This window comes from Ornithorhynchus anatinus, chromosome 2, assembly GCF_004115215.2.
Source record: "Ornithorhynchus anatinus isolate Pmale09 chromosome 2, mOrnAna1.pri.v4, whole genome shotgun sequence".
Taxonomy (NCBI): Eukaryota; Metazoa; Chordata; class Mammalia; order Monotremata; family Ornithorhynchidae; genus Ornithorhynchus; species Ornithorhynchus anatinus.
This window is the reverse complement of record NC_041729.1, coordinates 142896225-142919058: the sequence shown is the minus strand read 5'-3', so window position 1 is coordinate 142919058 and position 22834 is coordinate 142896225. Positions and strand designations below refer to the sequence as shown.

Below are 22834 nucleotides of genomic sequence, written 5' to 3'. Positions count from 1 at the left end.
CAGAGCACTGTTTTAAGCGCTGGGAGGGCTACCAGGTGATCAGATTGTCCCACGTGGGGCTCCCAGTCTTCATCCCCATTTTACAGATGAGGTAACGGAGGCACAGAGAAGTTAAGCGACTTGCCCACAGTCACGCAGCTGACAGGCGGCAGGGCCGGGATGTTGGCTTGACGGCCCAAAGGCCGGAATTTTCCATCAACCTGAAGAAGCAGCAAGGTAAATTTCACCCACGTTTCCCCTACATCAACCAATAAATCAAAGGTTTATTATTTATTTATTTAACCCTTAGTGTGTTCTCTCACCGTAGTAAGAACCTGGAAGAGTACCATAAAAAGAGGACGTAGACAGGATCCCCGCTCTAAATGAGTTTATAGACGCAAGGGGAAAAGGAGAGACAGAAGTTAGAGGGTCAGGAAGTCCAAATGGGCAACAAGTGCAGGAGACCAGAGCGAAAGAGTCGAAGGGTCATTCTCCTGCTCCCCAATGGCATGGATAATAATGTTGGTATTTGTTAAGCGCTTACTAAGGGCAGAGCACCGTTCTAAGCGCTGGGGGAGATCCAGGGTCATCAGCTTGTCCCACGTGAGGCTTACGGTCTTCATCCCCATTTTCCAGATGAGGTCACTGAGGCACGGAGAAGTGAAGTGACCCGCCCGAGGTCACACAGCTGACAAGTGGCAGAGCCGGGATTAGAACTCACGACCTCCGACTCCCAAGCCCGGGCTCTTTCCACCGAGTCACGGAGCGCACACTATACGCAGAGCCTTCTACTAAGCCCTTGGGAGAAAACGAAACATCCAAGTTGGCAAACAAGTTCCTTGCCCACAACAAGCTTACAGTCTAGAGGAGGGAGGCAGAAATGAATATAAATGACTAATTCGTAATATACAATTTACAGATATGTACGGTAGTGCTGTGGGCCTCAGGGGTGGAGGGAATAGCGGATGTCCCCCTCTAGACCGTAAGCTCGTCGTGGGCAGGGAATGTGTCTGTTTAGGGCTTAGTGAGCACGCGACGAATGCCACTGAATGAAAGAAATGCCCAAAGGTCGCAGATCCAAGTTCATAAAGGACGCAGAAGGGAGAGGGAGCTGAGGTAGAGCTCAGCAGCATAATGGACGTCTGCTAACCTAATGGACGCCCGCTAAGGCATTCTTCTAGCTATAGCACAAGGTGAGAGATCCTTTTAATTCTCCACGCTCGGGGTCGAAAACCCACGCTGACTTGGAATTTCCTTTAGGGCTTCTCTTTATAAGCATATATTTCTAGTCTGTTAAGCTGAAAGTACATTTTCCGTTGCCTCAGTAAACAGGGCAATGAGGTCATCTTCTTAAAACTATTTGGATAAGAAGATGAACAACTTTAATAAAAATGGAAAGAGTTCTAGGACTTTACATGGTTCCCCATCCAGTAGGCGGTGCGTTTTTATAATCTGCCACTTTCTCTTCTGCCTGGAGAAATCACTCTTAGGAGGAATGGGAGAGAAGGAGAATGGGTTCCCTGATCATTATTATTTCATGATTAAAGTCCCCTCTCCCCCACTCAGGTCTGGTCATCTGAACTGGTATAATTAAAATGTTCTTCAGAAGAAGAAAAGTTAGAACTGGAACTTCAGAGACTCACGAGAGTGAGGTAAGACGGCGCTGGAAGACATCCTGACTTAGAAATCGCAACTTCTTCCAGGCTAGGTAGGGATGCCGGCCGGTAAGAGCACGGGTCTGGGAGTCAAAAGGCCTGGGTTCGAATCCCAGATCCGTCACGTGTACTGTGCGACCTTGGGCAAGACAGTCAAATTCTCTGTGCCTCGGTTTCCTCAACTGTAAAAATGGGGATTCAGTACCCGTTCTCCCTTCCTAAATAGACTGTGAGTCCATGTGGGACAGGGACTGTGTCTGACCTGATTAATTTAGAGCACTGCCGGACACATTGTAAGCACTGAACAAATACCACTATTTCGGGAATAGGACCATAATTAATAATAATAATAAACTTTAAGAGAACGTCACCAAGGCAACGTCACACATGCCTCCTGCTGCCGCTGCCGGGTACGGAATTAGGCGGTTGGATCTGCCGATCAATCAGTCAATCAATGGTATTTATCGAGCGCTTAATGTGCGGAGTCCCGGTCACGCCCAGTTACCCTGGAGTTAATTTAGGTCTCATCTATATGTCCTCAGCTCTCCGCTTCTGGGACCGCTGATCTACTGAGGCGTTCTTGCGGCTGGGCCCCTGAAAAAATGCTTCAAGAGGCTCTTTCTACACCGGTAAAGTGAAGTTCATTAATTTTGGAAAGAGCCGCTAAATGTGGTCTTCCCTACCCCGCCGCAGCCATTACGACTAGAGCCAGATGCCTTGGCAGCGAGAGCAGAAAGAGCCACAAGGTGAAGATGCCTCTTGTGCCTCCATAACCTAGATTCACCGGGGTAGAACATGCCAGGGGGAGGCAGATGCCAGGGGAGAGGCAGAGGATGCCAAGATGCAACCTCACACCCAAGTCTAGTATCCCTGGGTGGCCCCCGGGTGGCTAGGATTAAGGCGCACGGGAGGCTCTCGGCTCTGCGGATCCTAGGGTCCCTCCCGGTGTCACCGCCGCCGGCCGGCTTGACCGAGGGAATTCCCAGGAGCAAAATTCAACGGAGGCCCTGGGAATTCATTCATTCAACAGTATTTACGGAGCGCTTACTATGGGCAGAGCACTGTACTAAGCGCCTGGAATGAGCAAGTCGGCAACGGATAGAGGCGGTCCCTGCCGTGGAGAAGCCCGTTCTAACGCAACAAGTAGGCAGACTTGCCCCTGACTGTCCTGATGCTCAGCGTTGCCCTCTGGACGGGTGCTTCATAGGTAAAAAATACCGAAAGGCATCTCAGCAATCAATCAATCGATGGTATGTGCAGAGCACAGTAATAATGTTGGTATTTGTTAAGCGCTCACTATGTGCTGAGCACCGTTCTAAGCGCTGGGGGAGATACAGGGTCGTCAGGTTGGCCCACGTGAGGCTCACAATCTTCATCCCCATTTTACAGATGAGGTCACTGAGGCACAGAGAAGCGAAGTGACTTGCCCACAGTCACACAGCTGACAAGTGGCAGAGCTGAGATTCGAACCCCTGACCTCTGACTCCCAGGCACCAAGAGCTCGGGAGAGCACAATTCAACGGAACTAGCGGACGCGTACTCTGCCCATACGGAAGCCTCCCTGTCATCTTGCAAAAAAACCTGAAACGATAATTAGGGTATTTGTTAAGTGCTTAGTATGTGCCAGGCACTGTACTGGATCCAAGCAAATTGGGTCGGACACAGTTCCACATGGGGCTCGTGGTTTCCGTTCCCATTTTACAGATGAGGTAACTGAGACCCAGAGAAGTGAAGTGACTTGCCCAAGGTCACAGAGCAGACAGGTGGCAGCGCCGGGATTAGAACCCATGACCGTCTGACCCCCCCAGGCCCGGACTCTACCGACTATGCCATGCTGCTGAAAGAAACAAACCCCAATCTCTCTGCTTATTCTGTCTTCGGAAGAGAGGAAGAGGGGTTGATCGCATAGTCCCGATTGCACATAAACCTCGCATTTACCGTGCGGAAGTAGCACGGTCCAGTGGATAGAGCAAGGACCTGGGAGTCAGAAGGACCCGGGTTCAAACCGGCTCCTCCACTTGTCTGCTGTGCGACCTTGGGCAAGTCACCTCCCTTCTCCGAGCCTCAGTTACCTCATCTGCAAAATGGGGATGAAGAACGTGAACCCCACGTGGGACCGTGTCTGACCTGACTTGCTTGGATCGATCCCACCACTTAGTACGGTGCCCGGCACGTAGTCGGCGCTTAAAAGATACCACCACCACCATTATTAGTATTCTCGAATGTCTATTCTCCGGGTTTAATCTCATTTTTTTTTTAACCAACAGGCCCCAGAGCTGTTTCCTTTTCTGTGCAACCCCCTCAAGTCCCGCAGAGCCTCCCGTTGAGGAGCCTTGGCCGGTCAGAGATGCCCTCCTCTGTTTCCACATCTCTAGAGCAGTGTTTGACCCCGTACGTTTAATCCCATAGAACTTCCTCGCGTTGAAAGGGACGGGGCACATCTTCGGAAGAGAAGGAGATCAGGAAGCCTGGGGTTCCTTCGATTTTGATCACTAACGGTGACCTCGGAGACGACCCGAAGCCACGGTCTGACTCAGTTTTCCGTCCGTCAAGGGTGTGGGGGATGGTGACACATACAAAGAGGCAGGCTGTACATCAGAACTGTCACGGCCGTCAGCGTCCTTGGATGCCACAGGAGGCTCCGGGGCCAAAATATCTTGTGTGGAGAGTCTGGAATGGCTTCCATTGAGGTTCCTCTCTAGGGAAATCTCAGGATAAAATCCCAGAAGCAACATTTTTAAAAAATAAGGAGTAGTTCCAGATCAAATTTTTTTTTTTTTAAATCCTTCGAAGAATGAACACAGAAAAATGCTCCACGTGAGCCTCGTGTGGGGGCAGGGACTGTGTCTGGCCTGATTAACTTGTCGCTATCCCAGGCTTCGAACGGCGTCTGATGCATAGCGGGTGCTTACCGAATACCATCATTATTAATAGTATTGTTGCTAAATTCTTCCTTTATCTTCATCAGCAGAAGCGAGTCAACGTCGCAAACTTGGTGCTTGGTCCTAAAATGTCACTCGGTTTCCCCATGGCCTTCCTTACCCCCTTCAGTTAAGTCTCGCATCCATTTTAGGGGGATGCACAAGACCACGGGTTTGGGAGTCACGTGGGTTCTAATCCCGGCTCCACCACTTGTCTGTCGTGTGACCTCGGGCAAGTCACTTTACTTCTCTGAGCCTCAGTTACCTCATCTGTAAAATGGGGATTGAGACCATGAGCCCTATGTGAGACGGAGACTGCGTCCAACCCGATGACATTATATCTACCCCAGTGCTTAGAACAGTGCTTGGCAAAGGGTAAGCGCCTAACAAATACCATATATCTGGTGAAAAATCACATGGAGTCAAGAAATTTCAGCTCAAAGGAGGAAAGACCCAAATACCCAGCCCAATCACGATTCCCCCAATCAGAATCTTCAAAGGTTCCTCGTCTAAGTTTTCCTTTATACTTTTTTCTAGAGGAGAGCTCTTTTCCAAACCCTTTCATGAACCATTTAGCTGGGTCCATATCCAAGAATCTCAAGAGATACATTTCTCCACCACTAATTTCTCATTTCGAAGAAGTTTAAAGAATCCAGTCTCTGTGCTTTGAGACACTCTAGTCTACATCGTATCTCTGAGCACGATCTGCATTATTTGGAAGAATTTTCAATGGCTCAATCTCTGTGAGCCTCTGCTCTTTAATGGCATCTGCTCTAAATCCAGACGAGTTAAAAACCACAATATTGGTGTCTCCTCTTGTTTAGCTTACGTGTGAGTGTGGTTCCAACATTTCAGCTCCCAAACGGAGAACTTCTTTCTGCCTTTTACCATTTCCAACTGCTTTGCTACTCAGTCTCCTTGGGTTCGATACCTTTCTTACATGTTCATTCTCCACGGGGTTTTTTTAAACTTTGATTTAGAACTTTTGCCATTTTTTTTAAAAATTAAGACTTTAACGCTCTCACGGTAATTTTCAGTTAAATGGTGTAGGAGTTAGTTGCTTTCCCAAATCTCAGAACTTTATGTTGTGACTTTCCCGACATGGAAGTTTTAAAATTAATGAAGTATGACTTGCCGGCTATGGATACTTCTCTCTTTGGATTTTTTTGCTATCTGGAAAGTTTTACAGTAAAACTGATATGTAAAACAAAAATATATATATGAAAAAAGGTTTGGTTAACTTGTTTTTCAGCAAATTTACCACTGCGAGTCAGGGGAGAACCTGTCTGTTGGGTTCAGAGACACACCCCGGATGAGACATTTTCTTTTTAAACACATGAAACACAATAAAGGGAAAATCTGAACCACAGGAATGGAATAAATATTGAAGACAAAGCAGAGCGCTGAATACATTATACTCGTACTAAATCTTACATGAACCGAGTGTCCATAAACATAAAGGAAAAACCCAGCAACGGTTACTTAAAATGTCAAATGGCCCACATTCCGGCAACCTAGAGGAATAAAAGCAGACGTAAAAATTTCTTGTAACATAACAAAGGAAATATGATTAATCTATCCCCGGTCCAGGATAAAACACTAATCACATTATTTACTCAAAGAAATAATGAAAACTCCATGGTGACACAAATCTCAGATTTACAACCGAAATAAAATGCTAAGACGTTGGAAGCGATCCTCCCTCGTTTAGGGGAAGAGAGAGGCTGGGGTGAAATGTCGGGGGAGGGTTGCCCTCCGCCGACGCGCGGATGCGGGAGAGGATGTCTGTCTAGCGAGAGGGGGCAACGATGTGAGGGGATAGAGGAGGGGAAAGGTAAGGGGAGGACAGATTCTACATGTGGGGGATGACCACTCTGCCCTAATATTATAATAATAATAACTGTGGTATTTGCTAAGCGCTTACCATGTGCCAGGCACCGCTCTAAGAGTAGGGGTAGATACCAGATAATCATGTTGGACACAGTCCCTGTCCCACACAGGGCTCACACTCTTAATCCCCATTTTCCAGATGAGGGAATTGAGGTCCAGAGAATAATCAAAATACTGTTGGCATTTGTTAAGCGCTTACTACGTGCAAAGCACTGTTCTAAGCGTTGGGGAGGATACAAGGTGATCAGGTTGTCCCACGTGGGGCTCACAGTCTTAATCTTCATTTGACAGGTGAGGGAAGTGAGGTCCAGAGAAGTGAAGTGACTTACCCAAGGTGACACCGCCAGACAAGTGGCAGAGCTGGGATCAGAACCCAGGTCCTTGGTGTACTCTCCCCAGCTTTTAGAACAGTGCCCTGCCCACAGTAAGCACTCAATAAATACCACGTGGAGAGGCATCCAGAGATACACACCTTGATCTGCTCTAGCCATAGGGGTACATTGTAAGGGAGGGCCCCACGGGGTACCCCAAGATGGGGTGAGGAGTGGTCCTGGGATGCTTCCAGGCTTGGACATTTCCGTAGGGGTGATGTCGGGGGAGTGGGAGAAAAATAACATTCCTTGGACGACTCTCTGGAGAACAGGATCCTGGAACCCAAAATAAAGAGTTAAAGATGTTATGTTACTTGCTAGGCGTTCAGATGTGCCCAGCGCTGTACTACGAGATGGGGTAGATGAAGGATAATCAGATCGGCCGCTGTCCCTGTCCACACGAGACTCACAGTCTAAAAGGGAGGGAAAAGAGGTTTTTAATCTCCACTTTAGAGCTGAGGAAGTCCAGTGACGTCATGGTCAAATGGCAGGCACGTGGCAGAGTGGGGATTAGAACGTGGGTCCTAATCCCGGCTCCGCCACTTATCAGCTGTGTGTCTTTGGGCACGTCCCTTAATTCCCCTGTGCCTCAGTTGCCTCATCTGTAAAATGGGGTTTAAGACTGTGAGCCCCACGTGGGACAACCTGATTACCTTGTATCAATCCCAGTGCTTGGCACACAGTAAGCGCTTAACCAATACCATAATTATTATAGCTATTAGAGACAGGATTAGAACCCAGGTCTTCAGAATCCCAGGCCCGAGCTCTTTCCACGAGGAAACACTGCCGCTACATGTTGTTGTGGGAGCTCAACGAGGCCAGAGAGAATCCAATTCCTGGAGGTGCCGATTGATCAATCGATCGATCGAGATTTATCGAGAGCTTACTGCACTTGGGAGGTAAATCTGCTTTAGTAGGGGGGATCCCCTTGGTGGCTCTGGGGGTGTTCGTGGGGCTCCCTGGAGCTCTCACTAGGATACTGTGGGAGCGTACAGAGATTTAACCTGCCCCTGATGCTCAAATCAGAATCGAAAACACTCTTCTCCAAATATCCCGCTCCAACGACTAGCTATCGATTTTGACATGGGATGACATGTTGGGGATTCATTCGCTCATTCAATCGTATTTACTGAGTGCTCGCCGTGTGCTAGTACTAAGCGCTTGGGGGTGCACGATAGAAGACTAAACAGACACATTCCCTGTCCGCAATGCGCTTACAGTCTAGAGGGGGAGACAGAAATTTATATGAATAAAGAAATTACAGAGAGGTACGTAAATGCTGTGGGGCTGGGAGGGGGGATGAACAAAGGGAGAAAGTCAGTGTGATGCAGAAGATTCATTCATTCATTAGTATTTATTGAGCGTTCACTATGTGCAGAGCACTGTACTAAGCGCTTGGCATGTACAATTAGGCAACAGAGACGATCCCTGCCCAACGACGGACTCACAGGAAGGGAGGGCTTAGACAGGGAAGGCCTCTTGGAGGAGATGACAATCTCCAACACGGGCCTGGGAGTCAGAAGGGCCTGGGTTCTCATTCCAGCTCTACTCCCTGGCTACCGTGTGACCTTGGGCAAGTCGCTTCTCTGTGCCTCAGTTACCCCATCTAAAAAATGGGGATTAAGACTGTAAGCCCCATGTGAGGTCATGGACTGTGTCCAACCTGATTTATGTTGTATCTACCCAAGTGGTTAGCATAGTGCCTGGCACATAGAAAATGCTTAACAAATATGATTTAAAAAACACCCTGTTTCCATCAGTCGATCATATCTATTGAGGCTTACTGGGAGCAGAGCACTGGGAGAGTTCCAGAGAACAGAACTGGTAGTCACATTCCCCGCCTCCAGTGTCTAGAATGTTCTGACAACGTTAGGATGGTTCGTTGCCGCTCTGGAAAAGTCAGTTTAGGAATGAACCCCAAACTTCACATCCAGGAAACCCATTTGCCAAACCTCCTTAGCTACCCAGAGAAAACCGATGAAAAGATCGGGCAAGTTTCAAGGCGGGAAGATGTTTATCAATCAAGCAATCGATCATGGGTACTGAGCGTTTACTGTGCGCAGAGCACCGTGCTAAGTGTTTGGGAGAGTACAACAATATAACAGACTTTTAGTTGAATGGTTTTCACAAGCCGCAGAACACAGTCTTCTAAAGCTGACTTCCCATAGCCACTCTAGATACTCAGCCTCGGGACAAAACTTAAGAAAGATTAATTTCTCCTAGGGTTGCTTATAGGTCAAATTATTCATTCGATAGCATTTACTGAGCGCTTTACTATGAGAAGCAGCGTGGCTCCGTGGAAAGAGCCCGGTCTTCGGAGTCAGAGGTCATGGGTTCGACTCCTGGCTCTGTCAGTTGTCAGCTGTGTGACTGTGGGCAAGTCACTTAATGGGCAAGTCACTTCACTTCTCTGTGCCTCAGTTACCTCATCTATAAAATGGGGATTAACTGTGAGCCTCACGTGGGACAACTTGATTACCCTGTATCTACCCCAGTGTTTAGAACAGTGCTTGGCACGTAGTGCTCGGCACGAGCTTAATAAATACCAACATTATTATTATTATTATTACGTGCAGAGCACTGTACTAAGCGCTTGGAATATACAATGTAATCTGTCATTTAGGAAACATTTAATGGATACCTCCATTATTCAATTAATTAATCTTCATGCTTTTCTTAGGGTGGCCAAATTTACTAAATCCATTTCCAGACTGTGAAATTACTAATGGCTCTAAATGTCTGTGAAGGGTCTGTTAAAACCCCGGAGTGGCCGGGCTGCTATTCTCAGCACTGTTTCTGAATCTGTCCTGCTATTGTTCTTGATTTATTGCTATTGTTCTTGTACGTCTACTCCACTTAGACTGTAAGCCCGTCAAAGGGCAGGGACTGTTTCTATCTGTTACCGATTTGCACATTCCAAGAGCTTAGTACAGTGCTCTGCACATAGTAAGCGCTCAATAAATACTATTGAATGAATATACACCATCTCTAAACAAGGACTTTTTAAAAAAATGGTATTTCTTAAGCATTTACCATTTGCCAGGCACTGTACTAAGCCTCGGGGTAAATACAAACCAATCATGTTGGTCACAGTCCACGGCCCACGTTGGGCTCACTGTCTCAATCCCCATTTGACAGAGGAGGGAACTGAGGCCCAGAGAAGCTAAATGACTTGCCCAAGGTCATTTAACTCGCCTAATGTATGCAGCGGCCATTTGACGGACCTGGGATTAGAACCCAAGTCTTCTGACTCTTAGGCCTGCGCTTAGGGCCCACAGAAAGAGTTCGAATGCATGTCCGTGGGGTTGAAATGGTGGTGTTTCTAATGTGCCATAGAGAGCGTATAAAGAGCCTCCACGGAGGGTTTCCAAGACCCGAACTAAGAACTAATCAGTCCTATCTACTGAACACTTACTGTGTGCTGAGCACTAGTACTAAGTGCTTGGGAGAGGACAACATTACAGAGTTGGTAGACACGTCCCTGCCCACATCGGGCTTGCAGTCTAGAGGAGACAGCCACTTATAGAAATGAATCAGATACGGATATGGACGTAAGTGCTGTGGGGCTGAGGGTGGGGTGAATAGCCAGTGCCGAAAGCATAGAGATCCAAGTGCACAGGTGACTCAGAAGGCGGAGGGAGTAAGGGAAAATAATAATAATCATTATAGTAAGTACGATATTTGTGAAGCGCTTACTCCGTGCCAGGCACTGTACAAAGAGCTGGGGTGGATACAAGCAAATCAGGTTGGACACAGTCTCTGTCCCACATGGGGCTCACGGTCTCAATCCCCATTTTACAGATGAGGTAAATGAGGCCCAAGGACACCCAGCAAGTGATTTGCACAAGGCCACACAGCGGACAAGTGGAGGCGTCAGGATTAGAACCCATGACCATCTTACTCCCAGGCCCGTGCTCTATCCACTACGCGGCACTGCTTAGTCGGGGCACACAAGATCAGGACGTTGGTTGACGGAGGAGGTGACGTCTCCCTGGTATGTCACAGAGTTGGTAAGAGCCCCTTGAAGAAGGGCTCTGACCACTGTCTTGGAAAAATCATTGAAGAGATCAAGACAGAGGAACTTGGGATCCTCCAGATTGGTGGGGTACACAGATCTTCATGCTGACGACCACCTGTGCCATTCCCACTGCTCGACCCATCAATCCTATTTACTGAGCGCTTATCGTGCGCTCGTCGCGTGCGATCGCCAGCTCCTCCACCTGCCTGCCGTACGAACTGATACAAGTCAGTTAACTTTTCTGGGCCTCTGCTTCCTGATCTGTAAAATGGGGATTCGTAAAATGGATAGAATGTCAGCCCCATGTGGAAGCGGGACAGTGCCAGACTGGATTACCTTGGATTTTCCCTAGTGCTTAATACAGTGCTTGATGCGTACTAAGCGATTAACAAATACTGCAATTATTATTATTAGTAGCATTATGTACTATTGTATTGTACTCTCCCAAGGGCTTAGTACAGTGCTCCGTATACAGTAAGCACTCGATAAATGTTAATACGAATATTATTAATGTTCATATTATTGTTGTTATTACTCCGCAGTGCTGCCTGAAACAATATTTTTGTGTTTGTCCCATTAGAGTGTAAACTCCTTGTGGGCTCCTTCATTATTCTAGGAATAATGAAGCTTAGTAGTGCTTGGAAGAGTACAACCTAAGAATAGAGCAGGTACATTCCCCACCCACAAAAAATTCCCATTCCCATCCAAGCAATCAATGGTATTAACTGAGCACTTAACTGTGTGCAGAACACTATACAGACCACTCAGAAAAGTCTAATACAGCAGCTCTGGTAGTCACGCTCCCTGCCCGAAAGGGGCTTATAATCTAGAGGGGGAGACAAGCATTGATAGAAATAAATAAATGGCAGATATGTGTGAAAGTGCTTTGAATTGTCCTGGAAAGCTCGTTGAGAATCTGATCAATTTCCATTACCAATGGGGGAAAGAAATAAGTCCTGTTCAATTTATTCTTTGCGGCCGGGGCAAAAGATAGAACATGGGTGTCGGGATAGAGATTCTCTTCCAATCCTCCGTGAAACTCTATTAACTGAGCCGAGTACCGGTTTTAGAAATGATCATTCTGGAGTCACAGTGTCAATCCAGCCCGCCGACTGAAAATAAAGCTGAAGAAAGGCCCGGTGATTTATCCGAGAAACTATGCATATCAGAGTTCTTCACCGACTATTCAAGGAACTAACTGCTATCGGAGGATCTGCTACCTAGGCAGCGCACGAGTCAATGATGCAAAATGGAGGAACAAGTAGAATATAAAACCAAGAAATCTGCACATCCTCTGGGAAGAAATGGTAGGAAAACAGCATTTATAGATGCTCATTTAGTGCAATGCACTGTAATAGACACTTGGGAATAACAGAATGAAGGAGCCCACAAGAAGTTTAAACTCTAATGGGACAAACATGAAAATATTGTTTCAAACAGCATGCTAATAATAATGTTGGTATTTGTTAAGCGCTTACTATGTGCAGAGCACTGTTCTAAGCACTGGGGTAAATACAGGGTAATCAGGTTGTCCCACTTGGGGCTCACAGTCTTAATCCCCATTTTGCAGATGAGGTGACTGAGGCACAGAGAAGTTAAGTGACTCGTCCACAGTCACACAGCTGACAAGTGGGAGAGCCGGGCTGTAGCAAAAACAGTAATATGAACAATGATATTAATCCTACTATTATTACTAATATTAACAGTTCCAGTATTTGTTCATTGCTTAGTACCTGTCAAGCACTGTATTAAGCACTGGGGTAAATCCAAGATGTGGTCCTGCTTCTACATGGGGCTCACAGTCTACCTATTTTATGACTCTCCATTTTACAGATCAGGAAGCTGAGGCTCAGAGAAGTTAAAAGACTTGCACCAGGTCACACAGTAGGCAAGTGGAGGACCTGGCGATACTACGCGGGTCCGCTGACTCCCAGGACCATGTCCTTTCCATTAGGGCATGCTGCATCACAACTGAAAAGTGCGAGACATGGTGCTAGGCAGATTAATATGGATTACTACAATTTTTTTTTTTTTTTGCATACAGAAACTTCAAGAAAATCACAACACAATGAGGCCAAAGCCAAAACAGAGCCGGTTCCTGTAAATGACCATCATGACTGTAGCTAAACTCGAAGCTCACTGCGAGCAAGGGATGTGTCCACCAAGTCTGCTGTACTCTACCTCTCCAAGCGCTTAGTACAGTGTTCTGCACACGGTAAACACTCAGTAAATACCAGTGATGATATGATGACCATCCTAAGTGCTTAATGAATTCTTTTACTACTATTTCTAAGAGTTTAATTTCACCATCGGTGGGATTTCTTCAAGATATATGTGCGTGGGAAATTCGCTCACAGCCACAGGCCCTTTATGATTTCACATTTCCATTAGTTATTATGCATGTCCCCAAACTGTCTTTGGTTTCTATTTTCTCTGAATAATCCCAAGCCACTAAGCACAGTGTTATATACATAATATGTGCCCAATAAATACAAGTAATGTGAAAGTGAAGAATGAGAAACAGGGAGCCGCTTCAAAAGTAATGAAAGAGCGAGAGAAATGATTCTGAGCAGAAAATAATGTGGATATGGAAAATCTAGAGAATAAGAAATATAATAATAATAATAATGTTGGTATTTGTTAAGCGCTTATTGTATGCCAAGCACCGTTCTAAGCACTAGGGTAGAAACAAGGTCAGCAGGTTGTTCCACATGGGGCTCAAAGTCTTAATCCCCATTTTACAGATGAGGTAAGTGAGGGCACGGAGAAGTTAAGTGACTTGCCCAAAGTCACACAGCTGACGAGTGGCGGAGCCGGGATTAGAACCCACGCCCTCTGACTCCCAAGCGCTTTCCACTAAGCCACGCTAAAAAGCCACACCTTTAAGGTTAATAAGATATCTTGACATGGTGTGGTATTTGATGTTTCAATAGAATTACCGTTAGAAGAAGCAGCACGGCATAGTGGATAGACCACGGGCCCGGGAGTCAGAAGGTCATGGATTTTAATCCTGACTCCTCCACTTTACTGCTGTGTGACCTTGGACAAATCACTTCACTTCTCTGGGTCTCAATTCCCTCATCTATAAAATGGGGATTGAGACTGTGAGCCACAGTGGGACAGGGACTGGGTCCAGCCTGCTTTGCTTGCATCCACTCCAGCACTTAGTACCATAATTATTATTATTACTAATTCAGATCCTTAAATCAATCCATGGTATTTACTGAGCACTTATGTTCAGACCACTGGACTAAATGCTTGGGGGAGTTAAATAATAACAGTGGGTAGACATATTATCTGCTCACAACGAGCTTACAGTCTAGAGGAAGTTTACAGTCTAGAAGGGAACCAAGAGAGGATTTTGAAAAGTTACAAAATGGCAAAAACCACATGGGATAGCCTTCCCAGATGCGAAAATGGATGAGGAATCAACTGTGCCTTTAAAGAGCGAAAGGAAAACTGCACACGGGCTTCCCAGAGGACACGGGATCACGGAGAGGTCGCCCCGGTGCATATGAATCAGCAAATAGCAGAATGTCAAGATATTTTTCTATGTTTTTATAGGAGAAGAAAAACATCCCTTCACTTAGAGAATGATTTTGGTGCCGTCTCCAAGAAACCTCTGGTAACAAAGCTACGGTTGCTTCTTTTGGCTGAAAAAAAAAAAAGCCAAGAAAAAACCCGGAATCCTGGGAACCTGAAAGCGGACACCTCCTCGGAGGCTGAAGTCTTGGATTTTAATCCCGGCACTATCACCTGCCTGCTGCGTGACCTTGGGCAAGTCACTTAACTTCTCTGTGTCTCAGTTCGCTGATGAAGATTTCATACCTGCTCTCTCTCCATATGGAACAACAAGAATTGTGTCTGATCCACTTATATTGTATTTACCACATCTTAGCACATAGGAGGTGCTTTCCAAGTACCACGGTCATTATTTAAAAATAAGTATGCATATCAACTAAGTGCTAAAAAAACTTAATGAAGATCTAAATTCTTGACTGAAAATCCTGGAGGTCATGGGAAAATCTGGTAATCTGTGAGACTGTTCCAAAACCCCGCTTTGGGGTAATATATTTCTCAGTAGATCAAAGACAACCCTCTGGACTGTGAGCTCATTATAGGCAGAGAACGTGTCTGATGTTATATTATACGCTCCCGAGTGCTTAGTTCAGTGCTTTGCACACAGTTAGCCCTCAATAATTATGACTGAATGAACATCCACAATACTACAGCCTATTTGCAAATTAAAAATAATCGACAAAATAATTTCAGATGATGAGTTTGCTGTCGATGTCCCATTTCCCTTCCTCACAAATCGACCCTGTTGTCCCACCCCATTCCTTACCACCCTTTAAAATAATAACGATATCTATAATTCTATTTATTTATATTGATGCTATTGATGTCTGTTTGCCTGTTTTGATGTCTGTCTCCCCCCTTCTACACTGTAAGCCTGTTGTGGGCAGGGATTGTCTCTCCTTACTGCTGAACTGTACTTTCCAAGTGCTTAGTACAGTGTTCTTCACACAGTAAGAGCTCAATAAATACGATTGAATGAATGAATAGTGAGCATTCATTATTTCCTCCTATTTCCCAAACACCCAGCTAAATGCCGGGATACGTTCATGCATTCAGTCGTATTTACTGAGTGCTTACTGTTTGCAGAGCACTGTATTAAGCGTGTGGGAGAGTCCAACGCGACAATGAACGGAAACATTCCCTGCCCGCAATGAGTTTACAGTCTGGTGGGAATGGGGGAGACAAACATTAACATAAATAAATTACAGATCCATACATAAGTGCTCCTGCTGCTTATTAATGATAATAATGATCATTCAATAGTATTTATTGAGCGCTTACTATGGTCCCTGTTAAGTGCTTACTATGTGTCAAGCACTGTTCTGCTTATTAATGATAATGATTCATTCATTCATTCAATAGTATTTATTGAGCGCTTACTACGGTCCCTGTTAAGTGCTTATTATGTGTCAAGCACTGTTCTAAGCACTGGGCTCATCACTAGTCATGAGAGTGCAGGATGGTTGGATTTTCCTAGATATGAGTATCAGCTCCTGCTGTTCTATAATATTACTACTACTATTATCCCCACTCTGCCACTTGTCAGCTGTGTGACTGTGGGCAAGTCACTTCACCTCTCTGTGCCTCAGTTCCCTCATCTGTAAAATGGGGACTGTGAGCCTCACGTGGGACAACCTGATGACCCTGTATCTCCCCCAGCGCTTAGAACAGTGCTCTGCACATAGTGAGCGCTTAACAAATACCAACATTATTATGATTATTAATAATGACAATTATAGTACTTTTTAAGCTCTTACTGTGTGCTTAAACTAAGCCAAGCACTGTACTAAGTGTTGGAGCAGATACAGGTTAACCAGGTTGGACACAGTCCCTGCCCTGCTTTTGGCTTATAGTCTTAATCTCCATTTTTTACTGACGAGGTACCTGAGGCCCAGAGAAGTTAAGTGACTTGTCCAAGGTCACACAGCAGACTAGTGGTAGAGCCACCAACCCACCTCCCCGGTGACTTTAGAGCGCTCGATTACCTCGCCCCCTCCTATCTCACCTCACCCCTCTCCCATTACCGCCGAGCCCGCACATTTCGCTCCTCGAATGCTCACTTTCTCACCGTGCCTCCATCTCGTCTATCTCACTGCTGAGCTCTCGACCACATCCTGCCTCTGGCCCGGAACGCCCTCCCTCCTCAAATCCCCCAGACGATGACTCTCGCCCCTTCAAAGCCTTACTGAGGACCCATCTCCTCCAAGAGAACCTCCCTGACTAAGCCCCCCGTCTCCCACTCCCTTCTGCGTCGGCCTGACTCGCTCCCTTTGCTCTTCCCCGCTTCCACCCCTACAGCACTTATGTACAGATCTGCAATTTATATATTTATATTGTCTCCCCCATCCCCACCAGACCGTAAACTCACTGTGGGCAGGGAATGTTTCCGTTCATTGTCGCGTTGGACTCTCCCACACGCTTAATACAGTGCTCTGCGAACAGTAAGCGCTCAATAAATATGACTGAAAGAATCAGTGCTGTGCAACCTTTTGGCACGTCGCAACTTCTCGGTGCCTCTGTTACCTCATCTGCAAAATAGGGACTAAGATCCTGTCTCAAATGGGACAAGGACTCTATCCAACCTGGTTAGCTCGTCTCTTCCCCGGTGCTCAGTACGGTGTCTGGTACATAGTAAGGGCTTAACAAATAACATAAAAAAGCTTACAGTCTAGTTATCTTAATAGCTTCTAATAAAATGAACATTTTATCGTATCGCTTACAATTTGACATGTCGGGCTGGTTGTGCTACTGCTTAAGTCCTGGCAGAAGCTCTGCCCTACAGATGATTATATCTTTATTTTATCGTATCTTTAAGCTGCCCTCAAACACACCTGACCTTTTAAATTCATTTCCCTCCTTCTTTTCTTCCCTTCTCCTTTAATCCTCTCTCCATGGAATCATTTTCCAATCCTTTCCCCCTTCATCATGAATCTCTGGCCTCCCTTTTTTCAATTATCCCGTATCTAATTAAAAATGCAGCCAGTAAATTTGAACACAGTCCAGTATGAGGTTCTGACCGCTCCATTGATTAAGCGATCATGTTTATTGAGCACCCACTCTGTGTAAAGCACTGTACGACGCACTTGGGAGAGTACAATATAACGGAGTTGGTAGGTAGGATCCCTACCCAAAACAAGTTTACAGACTAGATAAATGTTGAAGGATTATTCTCGGTCTTTGGGGTGTTCATCCTGTGGTCAACCAGTGTGCCAAGCACTGTGCAAAGCACTGGGGTGGACACAGGGTCATCAGGTCCCACAGGGGGCTCACAATCACTCAGAGAAGCAGCGTGACTCAGTGGAAAGAGCACGGGCTTGGGAGTCAGAGGTCATGGGTTCGAATCCCGGATCTGCCACTTTTCAGCTGTGTGACTGTGGGCAAGTCACTTCACTTCTCTATGCCCCAGTTACCTCATCTGTAAAATGGGGATGAAGACTGTGCGCCTCACGTGGGACAACCTGATTCCCCTGTATCTACCCCAGTGCTTAGAACAGTGCTCTGCACCTAGTAAGCGCTTAACAAATACCAACATTATCATTATTACAATCAAGAAGAAGGGAGAACAGGTATTGAATCCTCATCTCGAAGATGAGGGAACCGAGGCTCAGAGAAGATTAGGGACTTTCCAAAAATTGTTCTCCTTCCATTCATTCATTCATGCATTCATTCAGTAGTATTTATTGAGGGCTTACTGTGTGCGGAGCACTGCACTAAGCACTTGGAAGAGTATAGTATAAAAATAAACAGACAAATTTCCTGTCCAGAATGAGCTTACTGTCTAGATGGGGAGACAGACATTAATCATAAAGAATAAATGACAGATATGGACATGAGCGCTGTAGGGTTGGAAGGGAGAGAGAGCGAATCGGGGGACAAAGAAGGGAGTTGGAGAAATGGAAAAGTGGGCTTAGTCACGGAAGGTCTCCTGGAGGAGTTGGGCCTTCAATAAAGCTTCGAATTGGGCGGGGGGGGGGAGGATCACTGTCTATCGGATTTGAGGAGGGAGGGCATTCCAGGCCAGAGATGAGGGCAAGAGGTCAGCAGCGACATAGATAAGATCGAGGTACAGTGAGGAGATTAGCATTAGAGGAGTGAAGTGTGTAGGTTGGGTTGTAGGAGGAGAATAGCGAGGTGAGGTAAGAGGGGGCGAGGGGATTGAGGACCTTAAAGACAACGGTGAAGAGTTTTTATTTGACGCGGAGGTGGAGGGACAATCACAGGAAGTTCTGGAGAGGGGAAACATGGCCCGAACATTTATGTAGAAAAATGATCCCAGCAGCAGAGTGAAGTATGGACTGGAGTGGGGGAAAGGCAGGAGGCTGGGGGGGTCAGAAAGGAGGCTGGCACAGTAATCCAGGTGGGATACGAGGGGCGACTGGATTAATGTCGTACCCGTTTGGACGGAGAGGAAAGGGCGGATTTTAGCGATGTTGCGAAGGTCGAACCGAGAGGATTTGGAGACGGACTGAATGTGAGGGTTAGGACTGGGGTTAGAGACTGGGAGCCCCACATGGGACAGGGACTGGGTTTCCAGCCCAATTTGCTTGGATCCACCCCGGAGCTGATACAGTGCCTGACACTTAGCAAGTGCCTAACAATTATGATGATTATTATTAATCATTTTACTTCTACAAACTCTGTTACACTGTACTTTCCCAAGTGTTTAGCAGAGTGCAAGCAAGCTTGAGAAAATCTTAAGAATGGATGATTAGCAAAGTGAAGGCCGAGTGGAAAGGGCAGGGTCCGGTAGTCAGCGGACCTGGGTTCTATTCCCACCCTGGGACTTGCCTTAACTTGTCTGTGCCTTAGCTCCTTCATTCTTTCTCCATCCTTTCCCTTCCTGCTTTCAAGACATCTCTACTTGGATTTCCTGCCAACGCCTCAAATTTAACATGATCAAATCAGAATTCCTCATCTTCCCACCCAAACCCCGTCCTCCCCCTGACTTTCCTATCACCACGAGCAGCTTCCCTCTCCTCCCTGTCTCCCAAGCCCATAATCTTGGCATTATCCTTGATTCATTTCTTTCATTCAACCCAAATATTCAATCTATTACCAAATCCTTTCCCGTTCCAGCTTCACAACACTGCTAAAATCCGCCCTTTCCTTTCCATCCAAAGTGCTACCACGTTGATCCAAGCCCTTATCCTACCCTACCCTGACTATTAGGTCAGGAGGAAGCAGCGTGGCTCAGTGGAAAAAGCCGGGGATTCGGAGTCGGGGGTCATGGGTTCGACTCCCGGCTCTGCCACTTGTCAGCTGTGTGACTGTGGGCGAGTCACTTCACTTCTCTGTGCCTCAGTTACTGCATCTGTAAAATGGGGATTAACTGCGAGCCTCACGTGGCTCACCGACATTATTATTATTAGAAGCAGCGTGGCTCAGTGGAAAGAGCCCGGGCTTGGGAGTCAGAGGTCATGGGTTCTTATCCCAGCTCTGCCGCTTGCCACCTGTGTGGCTTTGGGCAATTCACTTAACTTCTCTGTGCTTCAGTTACCTCATCTGTAAAATAAGGATTAAAACTCTGAGCCCCATGTGGGACAACCTGATCACCTTGTATCCCCCAGCGCTCAGAAAAGTCCTCTGCACATAGTAAGCGCTTAACAAATACCAACATTATTATTATTATTATTGTTATTATTATTACATCAGCCTCCTTCCTGACCTCTCAGCCGCCTCTCTCTCCCCATTCCGGTCTCAACTTCACTCTGCTGCCTGGATCATTTTTCGACAAAACCATCCAATCCATGTATTCCTAAGCCTCGAGAACCTTTAGTGGTTGGTTGCCCATCCACCTCCACCGCAAACAAAACTCCTTACCATTGGCTTTAAAGGACTCAATCACCTTCGTCCCTTCTATTTTACCTCACTGATTTCCCACTACAACCCATCACGTTCACTCGGCTCTTCTAACACCAACCTGTACCTCGATTTCATCTGTCATCTTGCCACTGATACCTTGCCCACATCCTGCCTCTGACGTGGAACTCCCTCCGCCTAAAAAAGCCAACGGTATAATAATAATAATGTTGGTATTTGTTAAGCGCTTACTATGTGCAGAGCGCCGTTCTAAGCGCTGGGGTAGACACGGGGTCATCGGGTTGTTCCACGTGAGGTTCACGGTTAATCACCATTTGACAGATGAGGTAACCGAGGCACAGAGAAGCGAAGTGACTCGCCCACAGTCACACAGCTGACAAGCGGCAGAGCCGGGAGTCGAACCCATGACCTCTGACTCCGAAGCCCAGGCTCTTTCCACTGAGCCACGCTAACTCTCCCCACTCCCAAAGCCCTACTAAAAGCATCTGTTCTCCAAGAGGCCTATCCCAACGACACCCTCATTTTCTCTACTCCTTCTCCCTTCTGTGCTCTGCCCTTGAACCTGGATCGTATCCTTTACTCACCCCACCCTCGGCCCCTCAGCACTTATATTCATATCCGTATTTTATTTTAATCTGTGACTCCCCTTCTGGACTGTAAGCTCTTTCTGGGTAGTGGACGTACCTACCAACTCTGTTATATCGTGCTTGGAAGACAATAAGCACTCAATAAATTTCAATTGATTGATTCAGCCTTAAAATGGGGACCTAATACTGATTCTCCCACCCCACCTTAGACTGTGGGTACAGGACTGCATCTGACCTGATTATCTTGGATCTACTCCAGTTCTTGGCACAGTGTGAGTCCTTAATACGAATTATTACAACTATTATCATCATCATCATCATCTTCATTTCCCTCTAAGTTTCCACTCAGGAAGTAGGGAATTTGCTTTGCGAGGAGCTTAACCTGATTTGGAAGAGCGGTGGTGTCTGGGAAATGCTTTTTGGCCAGTGCTGGGCACAGAGAAAGGGGTTAACATATATTATTATAACGATTACTGTTATCATCATCATCATCATCATTTCCCTCTATTTTTCCGCTAAGGAAGCAGCGATTTTGTTTTGCCTCCGCCCTCTCTCAAGAGTGACCAGAGGAGCTTAATCTGGTTGGAAATAGTGATGATTTGTGGAAGAAGCTTTTTGGCATGCTCTCCTATGCCCTGTGGCATACCGCTACCAACCTCCTGACACCCTGACCACGGACTCTCCCTCTTTCCATAGTCTCCGGGCACACGAGGCTAAGGCCTTCTGTCATTTCCAGAATCTGAGAATTACCTCAACCTGTAGGAAAGACCAGTCTCTCTTCCATCATTCAATTGCATTTATTGAGCGCTTTCTGTGTGCAGAGCACTGTAAGCACTTAGGAGAATACAATATAAGGAGTTAGCAGACCTATTCCCTGCCCACAGTGAGCCATTTTATGGAACACTGATTCTCTGGTGCACATAGGAGACGGGAGTAAAGATAATTATAATAATTGTGGTATTTGTTAAGTGCTTACTATGGGCCGACCACTCTTCTAAGCACTGGGGTAGAAAGCAGATAACTACGTTGGACCCAATCCCTGTCCACCAGAGGCTCAAAGTCTTAATCCCCATTTTACAGATGAGGTAACTGATGCACAGAGATGTGAAGGGACTTGACCGAGGTCACACAACAGACAAGTGGTGGAGACGGGATGGAACCCATGTCCTCTGACTCCCAGGCCCGTGCTTTTCCCAATAGGTCACAGAGTACATTTTAAGCCCCCGAAGGGCTTCAGATCTGTTGTTGATTGCTAGGAAGTACCAAAATTAAAAAGGCTTCCATGACCGGAGAGAGATAGCAGAATTCCATGAACTGTGCTTCCCGGTATTTCTGTAATGTCTTGCAACTTATTTGTTTTAGACAAACAAAAGAGGAATACATTCAGTGGGCCTTATTTTCTGAGAAATTGAATACTTCAGTTCCCACAGGTAAACTGGGTTATCACCCTCTATACTCCAGGTATGTCTCCATGTCCAGAGTTATTTCAAAAATATTCATCTATCAATCAGTCAGTGGTATTTATCGAGTGTTCTCTTCGTATTTGACACATTCTGGGCCTGTGCACTCATAAACGTAGTCTAGGCTACTCTAGTCTGTAAGCTTCTTGGGGAAGGGGACCATAACTACCCACTTTGTTGTTCTATACTCTTCCAAGCCATTAGTAAAGGGAAGCAGCATGGGCTTAGTGGATATAGCACGGGCCTGGGAGTCTGACGACTCTGGATTCTAATCCCGGCTCTGCCACTTGTCTCCTGTGTGACCTTGGAGAAGTCACTTCACTTCTCTGAGTCTGTTTCCTCATCTGTAAAATGGAGATGGAGACTGTGAGCTCCATTTCTGACAGGACCTGTGTCCAACCCGATTGCCTTGTATCTACCCAGAGCTTAGTACAGTGCCTGGAACATAGTAAGTGCTTAACAAATACCACAATAATTATTATTATAGCACTCTGTAATCCATCAGTAAAGCATATTTCTTGAGCACTTACTGTGTGCAGAGTACAGTATTAAGC

At 46.3% G+C, this 22834-nt stretch overlaps 1 protein-coding gene across 4 annotated transcripts in view; it reads right to left on the bottom strand.

Moving 5' to 3' along the window:
* The window catches only part of CCDC91 (coiled-coil domain containing 91), a 496853-nt gene that overhangs the window by 58966 nt on the left and 415053 nt on the right, over positions 1-22834 (bottom strand). The gene's annotated exons all lie outside the window — the stretch shown is intronic.